This window comes from Pleurodeles waltl, chromosome 3_1, assembly GCF_031143425.1.
Source record: "Pleurodeles waltl isolate 20211129_DDA chromosome 3_1, aPleWal1.hap1.20221129, whole genome shotgun sequence".
Taxonomy (NCBI): domain Eukaryota; kingdom Metazoa; phylum Chordata; class Amphibia; order Caudata; family Salamandridae; genus Pleurodeles; species Pleurodeles waltl.
In genome coordinates this window covers 1,742,033,141-1,742,047,130 of record NC_090440.1, presented here as the reverse complement: position 1 = coordinate 1,742,047,130, position 13,990 = coordinate 1,742,033,141, and the positions used below count along the sequence as shown (strand labels likewise).

Genomic DNA, 13,990 nt, shown 5'->3' with positions numbered 1-13,990 from the left:
AGCACATTGGTTTCCGTCTGCATTCATCAATCAACATGGGAAACTGGGACTTCTAAATATAAGCAATTGAAAGTTCTGATTGGTTTTCCCCAGTTGTGTTGGCACGCAGGGTCAGTGGGGCTTTAAAAATGTGTATGCATCCGACAGATCTAAATGCCAGTATATGTGTAGCTTGTCACCCACTGGCAAATATTTCTGAGATGCTAACCTCCTTGAAGGATGCTGAGGATTTCTCTGCATTAAATATTGCCTTTACCTATCATCCAATCAAATTATATTACCTCGGGGTTCCTGATATGTGATGTCTAATCACCAGTACAGGGGCATTTAGGTTTTAATGTATGGCTTTTGGTGTATGGTCAGTGTATGTATTTTTCCAGCAACTCATTTACCGTTTATGATGATGCGTGCTCTCAAAACGACTTGTTGGTTTATGGTCAGAATAAAGAAACGCATGATAGAAGGTATGCTCAGGTGTGAAGTATTTAAAGAGAGATAGGTGTTCCCTTGACGAGGCATATGTGTAAGTGACATATCTCGAGTATAGATTATCTTGGGTACTGGCACAAGGAGTGAAACCTTGAGAGCATTTATTTAAGGTTATTGCGGATTTTGTTGCACAGGCTGCTAAGGACCAGTTGAGGTTGTTTTTAGGCATGATTTAGTTTTACTCAGTATTTGTTTTTAGCTGTGAGTAAAAGGTATACAACATGTAGAAACTTCTTAATAAGAACAAGAGGTGTGTGTGTGGGAGGACTGCGAGAAGGAGTTTTAGCATGTCAAGAATGTTGTTCATGCCATTCTTCTCAACTTAAATCATTCAATACCAATGACACTTGTATGGTAGTGGCGGATGCAAGCCAGCAGGGTTTAGGTGCCATATTACCTCAATGCAGGAACAGGAAGGATGAGGTGGTAGCCTTCACATTTCTCCGGTTAAAGGGGTCTGAAGCTGTATACTCATTCAGTGGGAGGGAGGGATTGGTTTGTGGTGGGGCATGAACCACTTTCACAGTTACGTGTGGGGTTTGGAATTTGCCGTCAGGGTTGACCATAAACCTCTCACTGATTTGTATACCACCAAAAGGGCTGGTAAACCTACCTCTAGGATAGCTAAGTGACAATATAGGCTACAAGAGCTTTCCTACAAGGTAGAGTATATTGCATAGGTGTGCATCGTCTCTGCAGATTGTTTGCCAATTAGTGATGTTTGGACCATACTGAGGAGGAGGATCAGGTTATAGCGTGCTCCCTAGAGGAGCCTACTGGAGGTACCATAACCAAAGCAGATTGGGTCGGCGCCATGGAGGAAGGAAGATTAACAGAATATCTTGCTAATGAGTCCTCATAATGACAAAAGTAGTTCACTGTGTCTTGTGTTCCATTTCAGGGAGGACCTGGCCTGGCAGTTTGGACTGGACTGTTTGCACTGAAGCAGACTCAAGACTGGTTTGCATATGGCTGGGTCCAAACTCAGGTGGCAAGGTGTGTAATACAACAATGGACTGGGATGCAATCACTAGCAATTACCAATGGCTGAGATTAGTTGAAGCATTCCACCCATTACTGTTTTGCATAGTTCAGTGACACACCCATAGTGGGACAGGCATGCTGCAAACTGTGCCTGGATGATAAGCGCTAATAAGAGTGAAACCAGTCCTGGGATGCTTGTGTACCGGTTCAGGAAGGACTTGACCTGACAGTTTGGACTGGTCCCAGGGAAGCAGGGTCAAGACATATTTGAATATGGCTGGGTCCAAACTGAGGTGGCATGGTGTGCAGATTAACAAAGGGCTGGTTTGCAGTCTAGAATAATTACCAGGGGCAAAGGTTATTTCAAGCGTTCAATCCATCACTTTTTTGTATAGTTACGGTGACTATGAAGAATTCAGGAGAGGAGAGTGATGGAGCATATTTGTGGGAGAGGGCCTTTGCTTAAGAACTTAGATGAAGTAATGCCCGAAAGATGGCTATTGAATTGTCCAAACAAAAACGTTATTTGAGACATGCAGAATTGTTAGCTGTGCCGGAGAAATTACATAACAAAGTTGTTAGTTTGGCTCTTGATTGTCATTGTCAGCTTTATTGGTAAGTTAATTAAAACCATTACAATAAAAACATTGATAAAACATTATCTTAAATTAAAATGCAAACACACCGAATACCATTATGTCAGTGATACATTGATTTTCCCAACAAACCCAGTTGCTCTTGACAGTCAAGATGAATTTGCCTGAAGAGCGAGGCACTACAATATTTTATCTGTGAACACATACTATGCCGCTCTTACAATTTCCTACACTGTCCTCACCCTTTCTGCGACTTTATGAATTAACTTGCTCCAACTTTGTCTACTGTCCTCCCTCTATGCTAAGGGGCTGAAAGTGCTTGTGCAAATAAAACGTACAACTGCGAATCTATCTGAAACTCAGTGGTCTCAGATGGTTCTTAACCTTTTAATGACCCTCTGTGCTCCATGTCGGCCACCTCCACTGACTTGGAGAGCAGCCGCCTTAGTGCTGTGACATATTTTGCACATCTAGCCAAGGACCAGGCTGCCGAGTGTGAGAAGCAGATGATAGATGGCTCCAAGCAAGTGCGTGCCCCCAAGGCCAATGCTACTGGTCTAATTAGCTGTCTCCTCTGAGAGACTAAAGAGGAGCTGCAACAAATCAGATGCAACCAGGTTTCACATTGGTAAGAGCAAAGCCTGCAGGCTCTTTTATCTTTATGAGAGGGCCAAGAAGGATTAAAATCCTTAATTGGTACGGCTACTGTCCGCAAGTAAAAGATCTGCCCTCAGATTTCTGCATTTATTATCTCTAAAAGATATGGCTGTGGGGCCCCAACCAGGTAAGAGTCCTTTAACACTAGCACTTCTGATGGGGATTTGACAATCAGTAAGTCTTGTTCCCTTGAAATTTCCTTTGATCTTCTATTTGTTATTTTCCAAGTGTTAAATGGGATGGTTTCTGCCATCTGGAGTCTCCCTTTTCGAAAGTCCTAAACCTTATGTAGTACTTCAAGATGGATGCTTGGAAATCTAATTTCTGGGACACAAGGCCCAACTTTCAGTCTTACCCTGGAGTGTCAGACAGGTTTTGGTTATAAGATTTTTCTATACGCCCCACAGTGTGCTTGTGCCACAGTGGCTTCTAGAGATCTAGGATAAGGCAGTTTGCCATACTGCAGGGCGGGAAGTAGAGTTGCTTTTGTTGCCCTTAGTATTGGGGCTGCCGATGCACTTGTTAGCTGTTCACTTGGGCAATCCTGATTTGTGACTGCTGAAAATGTGTTTCTGATTCACCTTTCTGTTTCCCTGCCAGATGGTTTTCACTGGACCACACACCAAGGAAGTTGTACTTTCTGACTATGCCAATGATCTGACTTCGAAGTTGTCAGGTTATGATCTTTTTGGTTTTAAACCTTCCAAATATGATAACCTTTGTTTTTTCCTGGTTTACTTGAAGCTGGCTATATTAAATGTGTTCAGAGCGTTTAGTGCCCACTGTAAGCCGGTTATTGTACAGTCCATTATCGCAATGTAGTCGGCATAGTGTAATTCGAAGCTTTGTGGAAGCATTTTTTGGCTTGACCAATGTGCTAGCCTACAAGCTTTTCCCTTGAAAAGAAATTAAATAACAGTGGGGCCAGAACGCAGCCCTGCTTTAAACCTCTGTTGGTTTCTATTTTTCAGTTCATTGTGCCAGGACCAGTTGTTAATCGAACCCATCTGTATATACTGAAATAATGGCACTTAGGAGCTGTGTAGGGATGTCAGTACCACCAGCTTCCTTAATAGGGATGTACAATCAACCATATCGAAAGCCGCACTTTAATCCACAAGGCAGCAGAAAAATAGAAGATGGTTGTTTGTAGCCACTTGCTGACGCAAATATGAAAGTGTCTCAATGTTATCCACTGTCGAGGCCCCAGGTCTAAAGCCAGATTGAAAGAATGGCAGGATTTGGTGCTCCTGGACCCAAACCTCCAGTTGGTCCAATATGCGAGCATACATTTTAGCCTCCACATCCAAGAGAGCTACTAAACAATAGTTTGAGGCAACTGTGCGATCCCCATATTTGTAAATTGGATAGAGTATGTCTCTTGATAGTAACATTGGGATTAGGGTGTGAAAATAAGGTTGAGGGTGAATTTTTGGATAGGTAATATGTCATGCTCATTTAATGACAAATATGTCGGTATTCCCATCCAGTGATGATGTGCCAGACAAGGCTTGGGTGAAGGTTGGGTTAGATATCAACAGCCACATTAACGTGAAAAGAGATGTGCTACATTTGGAGTGGTAGCTGTCGATTAGTATTCTCGTTTGCTGAGTGAAGGGTAGGGAGAAGGGGAAGGGTATGGGAATGGCAGGGGATGGGCAAAGGGGAAGGGGAAAGAGAATGGGGAATGGAAAGGGGAAATGGGAGAAAGGGGATGAGAAATGGAAAGAAGGGGAAGGGGAAGGGGAAGGAATAGGTAAGGGAAGTGGAAAGGGATGGGGAAATAGTTAAGGGGAAAAGGGAAGGAGAAAGAGCAGGGTAGGGGAAGGGAAGAGGAAAGGGAGGGTGAAGGGGAAGGGAATGGGGAAGGGGTGGGGGGAGGGGAATGTAAGAGTATGGGAAGGATAGTAGAAAGGCAGGGGAATGGGAAAGGCAAAAGGAAAGGGGAATGGGGAAGGGAAGGGAAATTAGAAAGGGAAAAGGAGGGTGAATTGGAAGAGGGAGAGGAAGGTGAAAAGGAAGTGGTAGGGGAAGGCAGGGGAGGGGCAAAGAGGAATAAGGAAAAGGAAAGGGGGAAAGGTAAGGAGAAGGGTAGGGGGAATGGAAATGGGAAAAGGAAGGGGAAGGGGAACGGTATGGAAATGGAAGGGCAAAGATGAATGGCAAATGGGTAAGGAAGGGGGAATGGGAAAAGGGGAAAGGGGAATGGGAAAGGCAGGGGAGGGCAAAGGGGAAAAGGGAAGGGCAAAAGGGAAAGAGAATTGAAGAGGAAAGGGGGAAGGGTAGGGGAACGTGGAGGGTGAAGGAAAAGGGAAAGGGGAGGGGGAAGGGATAGGCATGGGGAGGGAAGGGAAAGGTAAACAGAAGGGGATTTGGAAGGGGAACGGGAGGCGAAGGGCAAAGGCGAAGAGGGGAAAGGAAATGGGAAAGAGAAAAAGGGAAGGGAAAACAAGGGTAGAGAGAAGGGGAAGGGAAGGGGTAAGGAGAAGGGGAAGGGGAAGGAATGGGAATGGGAAAGGGAACGAGAAGAGTAGGTGGAAGGGGAAGTTTTTAGGGAAAAAAGGGAAGAAAGGAGAAGGGAAGGGGAATGATAGGAGAACAGAAATGGGAAAGGAAAGGGGATTGGGAAAGGGAAAGGACATGGTAGGGGGAAGGGGAGAGAAAGGATAGGAGTAAGGGGGATAATAATAGGGAGAAGGGGAATAGGAGGGAGAAAGAGAAGGGGAAAGTAGAAAAGGGAAGAACAAAATGGAAGGGAAAGGATAGAGAAAAGGGGAGGGGAAAGGGAAGGGTAATGGGAAGGGAAAAAGAAGGGGGGTGAAATGGAAGGGGAGGGGGAAGAGAAAGGGGAAGGGAGGGCGTGGGAAAGGTGAAAGGGAAGAGAAGAGGGAGGGGAAGGGTAGGGGAAAGGGCAAAGGGGAAGGGGAAAGGGAAAAGGGAATGAAAGGGTGGGGGACAGGGAAGAAGAGGGGAAGGGAAAGGGGAAGTGGAAGGGAAAGAGGAAAGGCAAATGGGAAGGGGAAGGGACAAAAGGAAGAAGAAATGGAAGGGGAAGGGGAAAGGAAATGTGAATCAGAAGGGTAAAGAGAAGGGGAAAGAAAAGGGTAGGGTGAGGGAAGGGAAAGGAAACGGGGAGGGGAACAGCAGTGGAGGGGAAGGGAAATGGAATCGGAGAGGGTAGGAAGGGAGCGAAAGAGGGGGGAGAAGGGGAGAGGGAAGAGAAGAGGAATAGGAAAAGGGAAGGAAAATGGGAAAGGAGAGGGTGAAGGGGAAAGAGGGAAGGGGAGAAGGGGAGAAGGAAAGGGAAAGGAGGGGAGGGGGAGAAGAGGAAGAGGGATGGGAAAAGGAAAGGGAAATGGAAGAGGAAAGGGGAGGGTGAATTGGAAAAGGGGGAAAGGAAGGGGAACGGGGAAAGAAAGAGAAAAGGGGAGGGTGAAGGAGAAGGGAAAGGGCAGGGGAGTTGAGGGGGTGAAGGAGAGAGGGAAAGGGAAGGGGCGGCCGAAGGGGGAAGGGAAAGATTAGGGAAAGGGAAAAGAAAGGGGAAAGGGGAGGGTGAAGGAAAAGGGAAAGGAGAAAAGGGGAGAAAAGTTATGGGAAAAGGAAAAGGAAAGGGCAAGGAAAAGGAAAGAAAATGGGAAAGGGAAAGGGGAAGGGTATTGGAAGGGGGGAAGGGTAGGGGCAAGTTGAGGTAAAGGGTAAAGGGTAGGGGTAAGGGAGGGAGAAGGGGAAAGGGAAGAGGAGGGAGAAAGGGAAGGAAAAGGGGAGGGGAAAAGGAAAGGGGAGAAGGGAAGTGCAAAAGGGAAGGGGAAAGGGAAGGGTAGGGGAAACGATAGAGGAAAGGGAAGGGGAGGATGAAATGGAAGGGAAAGGGAAACCAAAGGGGAAAGGGCAGCAGGGGGAAGGGAAGGGATATGGAAAAGGAAGGAGAAAGGGAAGGGGAGATTGAAGGGGAAGAGAAAGAGAAGGGGAAGGTGAAGGGGAGAAGGGAAAATGGAAGAGGAGGAAGGGGTGGGGTGGGGAATGGTGAAGAATAGGGGAATGGTAGAGGTAATGCAGGGGGAGTAAAAGGGGGAAGGGTAAGGGAGAGGGAGAAAAGGGAAGGAGGAAGGGGAGGGTTGAAGGGAAAAGGGAAGGGATAAGAAAAGGAAAATGGGAGGGGAAGTGGAGAAGGTGAGGGGAACAGTAGGGGAAGGGGAAAGGCAAAGGGGGTGGGAAAAGGGAAGAAGAAAGGAAATGGGGAAAGCAAAGGGAAGGGGAGGGTGAAGGAAAAGAGGAAGGGAAAGGGAAAGGGGAGGGGTAGTGGGAATGGTAGGGCGAAGGAGAAGAGGAAGAGGAGGGGATGGGGAAAGGGAGACCGAAGTGGAAGGGAAAGAGAGGGAAAGGGAAATGAAAAGGGGAAAGGGAGGGGGAAGGGATGTGGGAAGGTGAAGGGGAAAAGTAGGGGAAGGGGAATGTAGGGAAAAGGCAAAGGGAAAGGGCCAAGGGGAAAGGAAATGGAAGGGGAATGGAAAGGGTGAAGGGGAAAGCAGAACGGGAAAGCAGAAAGGGGATGGGTAAGGGGGGGGGTTGGACGGGGAGGGGAACAGGAATAAAAGGGAAGTATGAAGGGAAAGGGGAGGGGGAAAGGGAGGTGGAATGGAAGGGTGGAGTGGAAAGGTGGGGGAAGGTAAAGTGGGAAGGGGAATACAAAAGGGAAATAGTAAGAGAAGGAAGAGGGAAGAGTACAAGGAATAGAAAGGGAGGGCGAAGGAGAAGGGAAAGTGGATGGGGAGGAGGGGGTAAGGGGCAGGGGAAGGGAGAAAGAGGGGAGAAAGAGAAACAGGGATGGGGAAAGGGAAGGGGGAAGTGAAAAGGGGAGTGGTAAACGGTAGGATGAAGGTGATATGGGAACGTGGGAAGGGGAAAGGTAAAGGGGAAGAGAAAGGGGAAGTGGAGGGGGAAAGGGAGGGGTAGGGCAAGGGGAAGGTGAAGATAGGGAGAGGGAATGGGAAAGGTAAAGGAGAAGGGAAGGGGAAAGTGAGGGGGAAGGGGAAGTGAAAGGAGAACAGGAAGGGGAGGGGAAGGTTGGGGAACGAGAAGATGGGGAAGGGAAAGGTAGGCCAAATGGAAGGTGGAGGAAAGGGAAAATGGAAGGGGAAGTGAAATGTAGGTGAAGAGAAGGGAAAGGGTAGGAGAAGGGGAGATGAGTAGGGGAAGTATAGATTAAGGGAAGTGGAAGGAGAAGGTTAGGGGAAGGGGAAATAGAAGGGGATAGTAGGAGATGATTAGGAGAATGGCAGGGGAAAGGGAAGGGTAGGAGGAAGGGAAAGGGAAGGGTAGGATGGGGAAGGGGAAAGAAAAGGGAAGAAGGGAAGGGGAAAGGGAATGGGAAGTGAAAGCAGGAAAGTGCATGGGGAAGGGGGAGGGAAACGGGGAAAGGGAAGGGGAGTGGGCAAAGGGTAGGGGTGAGGGGAAGGGGAGTGGGGGAAGAGGAGCATCAAGATGAAGGGAAAGGGAAAAAGAGGGGGAAGAGAAAAGGGGAAGGGAAAGTGGGAAAGAGGAAGGTTAGGTTGAAGAGTAGGGAAAGGGGAGGGTGAAGGGAAAGGGAGAGGGAAGGGGAAGAGGGGAAGGAAAGGAAAATGGAAGGGGAAAGAGAAGGTAGGGAAAGGTTAGGATGAAGGAGAAATGTGAAAGAATAAAAGGGGAGGGGGAAGAGAGTGGTAAAGAGGAGGGGTAGTGCGAAGGGGAGGATGGAGAGGAGGGTGTTAGGGTAGGGGCAGGGAAGGTAGCGGAAAGGGAAAGTAGGGGAACAGGATGGTGGAGGAAAGGGAAATGTAGGGCAAGAGGAAGGAGAGATTAGAAGGGGAAGGGAAGCAAAGTGTACGGAAAAGAAAGGATGAAGGGGAAATGGGAGCAGAAAGGGGATGGGGAGTGATAAAGTGGAGGAGGAGGAGGAAAGGGGATGGGGAACAGGAGGATGGGTAGGGGGAAGGGGAGAAGAAGAGAGGGGGAAGGGAAAGGAGAAGGGGATAGGTAAGGGGAAAGGAAAGGAAAGGGTAAAAGGAACGGGAGGAGGCATGGGAAAGGGGGAGGGAGGATGGAAAGTAGAGGGGAGGGGGAAGGCGAGGAAGAAGGGGAAGGGGAATCGGAAGGGGAGGAGGGGAAGGGGAGGATGGGGAAGGAGAGGATGGGGAGGGAAAGGGAGAGTGGAAGGGGAAATGGGAAGGGAAAGGGAGGGGGAAAAGGGAGAACAGGAAGAGAGGGGGAGGGGATGAATAGGGGAACAGTACAGGAATGGTAGGGGAAGGGAAGTGGTAGGGGGAAAGGGAAAGGAAGAGTATGAGAAGGGGAAATGAAAGGGAAAGGGAGGGGAGTGGGAAAGGGAAGGGGAAAAGGGAAGGGCAAAAGTAGGGGAGGGATAGGGAAAGGGGAGGGTGAAGGGGATGAGAAAGGAGAACGAGGGAAGGGGAAGGAGAAAGGAAAGGGTAGGATAAATGGGAAATGGGGAAAGAGGAATAGAAAGGGGCTGGAGAGTGATAAGGGGAGGGGGAGTGGAGGGAGAGGAGAGAAGTGGAGGATGGGGAAAGGGAAAGGGGAGAAGAGGAAGGGGAGGGGAAGGGGAAGGAAAATGAAGAAAAGGGTGAAAGGAAAGGGGAGGGGGATAGGAAAGATGGGAAGCGGAAGGGGAATGGGAGGTGGAAGGTAGAGGAGAGGAGGAAGGAGAGGAAGAAGAGAAAGGGGAGAAGGGGAATGAGAAGCGGAGGAGGGGGAGGTGAAAGGTAGGGGAACAGTACAGGAAGGGTAGAAGGGAAATGGTTGGGGAAGGGTAGAAGAAAGGGAAAGCAAGGGTAGGGGAAAGGGAGAGCAAGGGGAAAAGGATGGATATGGACAAGGGAAAGGAAAGGGTAGAGGAAGGGGAAAGGGAAAGGAAACAGAAAGGGGGAAAGACGAGGGTGAAGGGGAATGGGAGGGAGAGAGGAGTGAAGGGGAGGATGCAGAGGGGGATGGGGAAGAGGGGATGGAGAGAGGGAAAAGGGAGGGTGAAGGGGAATGGGGAGGGGGTATGGGAAGGGGAGGGGAGGGTGAAGGGGAGGGGAGGAAATGGGGAGGAGAGGGCGAGAAGTAGGGGAAGAGGGGAGGATGGGGAAGGGGAGGGAAAAAGGGGGAGCATGGAGGAAGGGGAGGATGGGGAAGATGGGGAGAGGGAAGGTGAAAGAGAAGGGAAAGGGGAAGATAAAAAGGGAGGGAGAAAGAGAGGGGGAAGGGGAAAGCAGAGGGGCAGGGGAAGGTAGGGGGAGGGGAGGGTCAGGGGGAAGAGAGGGGTAGGGAAAGATAGGGAAAGAGGAAGGGAAGGGGAGGAGTAGGAGAATTGTACGGGAAGGGTAGGGAAAAGGGAAGGGAAGTGGTAGGAGAATGGTAGGGGAAATGGAAGAGTAGGGAAAGGGGTAGGGTAGGGGAAAGGCAGATAAAGGGGAAAGGGTAGGGAAAGGGAAGGGCAAAGGAAGGATAAGTGTAAGGGAATAGTATGGAAGGGTAGAAGAAGGATAGGGGAACATGGAAGAGGAAAGGAAAGTGTAGGGGGAAATGTGAGGGGGAAGGGGATAGGAAGGGGAAATGGTAGGGGAAGGGGTACGGGGAGAGGGGAAAGAGGAAGGGAAGGGGGAAATGGGAGGGGAAGGGGAATAGTGAGCCAGAAGGAGAAGGGGAAGGGGAGAGGGAATGGGAGGGAGAGGGGGAGAGGGAAGGGAAAGGGTACGGTGAAGGGGAAAGCGGAAGGGGAAAGGGAGGCAGAAGGGAAGCGGTAAAGGCGAGGGGGAATGGGAATGGGAGGGAGAGGGAGAGGAAGGGAAGGGGAACAGGAAGGGGAGGGGGAAAGGGAGCGGGGCAAGGGAGAGCGATGGGGAGATGAAAGTTGGGGAAGGGAAGGTAGGGGGAGGGTAGAGGAACAGTATGGGAAGGAAACTTGTAGGGGAAGGGTAAAGGGAATGGAAGAGTAGGGAAAGGAAATTATAGGGGGAGGGGAAAGGGAATGGGAAGGGTAGGCGAAGGGGAAAGAGAAAGGTAGAGGAAGGTGAGGATGGGGAGAGGGATGCGGAAGCAGAAAGGGGAGAGGAAGGGGAGGAGGGGGAAGGGGAGAGAGAATGGGAGGAGGAGAGAGGCAGGGAAAGGTAGGGGAAGGGGAAAGGGAAGGGGAGGGGAACAGGGAATGGTAGGAGAAGGGTAGGGGATGAGTAGGGAAAAGGTACAGGAAGGGTAGAGGAAGTGTAGAGGAATGGGTAAGGGGGAAGGGTAGGGGAAAGGCATGGGAGGGGGAAGGTAGAGTGAAGGGGGATGGGATGGGGAATGGAAAGGGAAGGGGGCATGGGGGAATGGAAAGGGCAAAAGGGAGGGGAAGGGGAGTGGGACAAGGGGAGCAGGAAGGGAAAGTGTTAAGGGAAAGGGGGAAGGAAAGAGAAAGGTTAGGAGGAAGGGTAGGGGAGGGTAAGGGGGAAGTAGAAGGAAAAGGGAGGGGAGAGGGAGAGGGAAAGTGAGGGAATGGAAGGAGGGGAAGGAGAAAGAGAGAAATGAGAAAGGTAAATGGAAGGGTAGGGAAAGGATAGGATGAAGGGGAAATGGGAAAGGGGAAAGGGAGTGGTAAAGGGAGAGGGGGAGGAGAGAAGTGAAAGTGGATAGGAAAGGGGCAATGCGAGAAGTGGGAGGGGAGAAGGGGAAAGGGGAAAGAGGAAGAGAAAGGGGAAGGGAAAAGGGACAGAAGGAAAAGGGGAAGGGAAAGGGGAGGTGGAAAGGGAATAGGAAGGGGATGGAGAAGGGGAGAGGGAGGGGAAAGGAGAGGGGAGGGGAGGGAAGGGAATGCTAGATTAAGGGAAGGGGAATTGTAGGAGAAGCTTAGTGTAAGGGGAAGAGTAGGGGAATGGGAAGGTAGTGGAAGGGGGATGGGGAAAGGAGAAAGGGGAAGAAGGAAGGGGCAAGGGGAAGGAGGCACATGGAAGGGAAAGAATGAGGGAAGGGAGGGGAAAGGAAGGGGAAAAGGAGGGGTAATGGAAGAGAAAGTGCTGAAGGGTAGAGAAAGGGAAGGATGGGGAAAGGAAGGGAACGAGAAGGTTAGGGGAAGAGTACAGGAAGGGTAGGGGAAGGAAAGGGGAAGAGAAGGGTAGGAGAAGTGTAGGGGAGGGAAGGGGAAGATAGTGGAAGAGGAAGAAATGAGTAGACAAAGGGGAGGGGAATGAGAGGGGAAGGATGAGGGAAGGGAAAGGCAAGGGGAAGGGTATGGAAAGGAGAAGGGGAGGGTAGTGGAACAGGATGGTATGGGAAGGATGGGTAAAGGAAGGGGAAGGTTAGGGGAAGGGATGTTTAGAGGAAGAGTACATGAAGGGTAGGGGAAGGGATGGTTAGGGGAAGGGTAGGGGAAGCAGAAATTGATGGGGAAAGTGGAGAGGAAAGGGAAGGGTAGGGAAAGGGTAGTGGAAAGACAGGGGAATGCGAAGGGGAAAGATAGGGTGAGGGAAGGTGAAGGGGGAAGGAAAGGGAAGGGGAAAGAAAATGGAAGGGGACGGGACGGGGAAGGAGGGGGAAGGGGAAGGAGGAAGGGAAAGAGGAAGGAGGAAGGGAATGAGGAAAGAGGAAGGGAGAAGGAAAAGGGAATGACAGAAGAGATAGGTAAGTCGGAAAGGGACGAGAAGGAGAGGAGGGTGGAACCTTCAGGGTACGACGAGGCGAGAAAAGAAAAATAAATTGAGCAGAAAATAGATGAAGAAAAGAGGAACGTAAAAAAGGAAAAGAAAGGAGTGGAAAAAGGAGAAAGATGTTGAAAGTAAAGGTAGTTAAAGGGGGCTTGGATGGGGGTGGAACAGCGAAAGGTAAGGGGCAGGGAAGTTGATCGGTTGGGAGGGGAAGAGAACGGAAGGAAAATGAAGGGGATTGGAATTTCAAGTCCGTATCAAGTCAGTTTCAAGTTAGTTTTCAGTTTGGTTTCAAGTTAGTTTTCAGTTTGGTTTCAAGTTCGGTTTTCAGTTTTTCGTTTGGTTTATTTACTCACCTTGTCCCTTAGACCCGCCTCTTCCCCCATCCTTAATGGAGCCTCCTAAGCTCCTCCAGCTTCGGCCTCTCATTGTCTCCAGCTCCAGCCGCCAGCAGTGGTCCTCCCCGTCCGGTGCCGCTGAGTGCAATGCTGCAGCTGCCTGGTTACCGGCCTTTTATACCAAGGACACGTCACAATGGAGACTCTTCACCGTGTCATCATACATCACCGCTTATGGGTGATACCATGTGTTTCAGTTTAACAGGGGGAGCAGGCAAGACACGGGTTTAGACCAATGTCTTGAGAAAATCCAACTATTTACACATGAAAATGATCCTGCGATGAACCTGAAAGAAGGGCCCGTTCTACGTGACATTCTCCCCATCAGTGGTCTCTCCTTTTCTCTGCTGCTGCGGAGGCCCCTCCCCCTCTCTGCACGTGCACTGGACCTCCTGACGTCACACTGGAGGGCCTGTCACATCATAAGTGTTCCCTTCACAGAATTCTGCTCCTGGTGCTGCTGGGAAGGCACAGACATCACACGTGATTTTAAAAGTTGGGTTTTCTCAGTCTTTATGCAAATACATGATATTTGAATCCTATGATCCTGTGCATTCCAGAGCGCTCGTCCGTAGCGCTACTTTAAAGTGCGTAATTTATTCATCTACAGGAATGACCCCGTGCCTTCGGCAGCGGGCGCTCAGCTCAGTAAATTACATTAAATCCGAGGAGCGGCAATTGACAGCGCTGGGCTCATTTACCGGCTCTGACTGTTTGGTGGCGGTGAAGTGGGTAAGGAGTAATATTTTGGGTGGTGCGCAGGTCTGCACATCATGTGTGCATTGACGTTAGTTGGAGCTCAGAAATCATTACATTTAACACAAGCCCTAGAAACTAAAAGCTTTTTTCCTGCTGCCCCTCGGCACATTAAAAGCTAAAAACGGGCGGGGCCTGTTTAGACCCCATTGTGCAAATTCGTTTTTATGAGGGCCGAAGAAATAAGTGATCCATATAGGTAACCAGGAGGCGACAAACCCAGGCGGGTAGCTCCTAGAGACAAGCGGCTAAACACACCAGCGCTGCAAGCAGCGGAGGAAGTCATCAGCGCCCCGCCTTCCAGCTTCCATTGTGTGCAAAGTGGCAGGAGTTTGTAGCGCTGAACGTCATTTATTCTCTTTCTAAAGAAAAATCTAAGAGAAAGTCCAAACTATCCGAACAACTGAGTCCTTGTATCAGTCTAATACATGAATGAATACACAATAGAAAC

At 49.8% G+C, this 13,990-nt stretch overlaps 1 long non-coding RNA gene across 1 annotated transcript in view; it reads right to left on the bottom strand.

Moving 5' to 3' along the window:
- The window catches only part of LOC138285564 (uncharacterized), a 59,369-nt gene extending 46,254 nt beyond the window's left edge, over positions 1–13,115 (bottom strand). The window contains exon 1 of the long non-coding RNA XR_011201613.1: positions 12,742–13,115. This is a non-coding gene — a long non-coding RNA (uncharacterized lncRNA). The remainder of the gene's footprint in view (positions 1–12,741) is intronic.
- Positions 13,116–13,990: the final 875 nt, after the last annotated feature.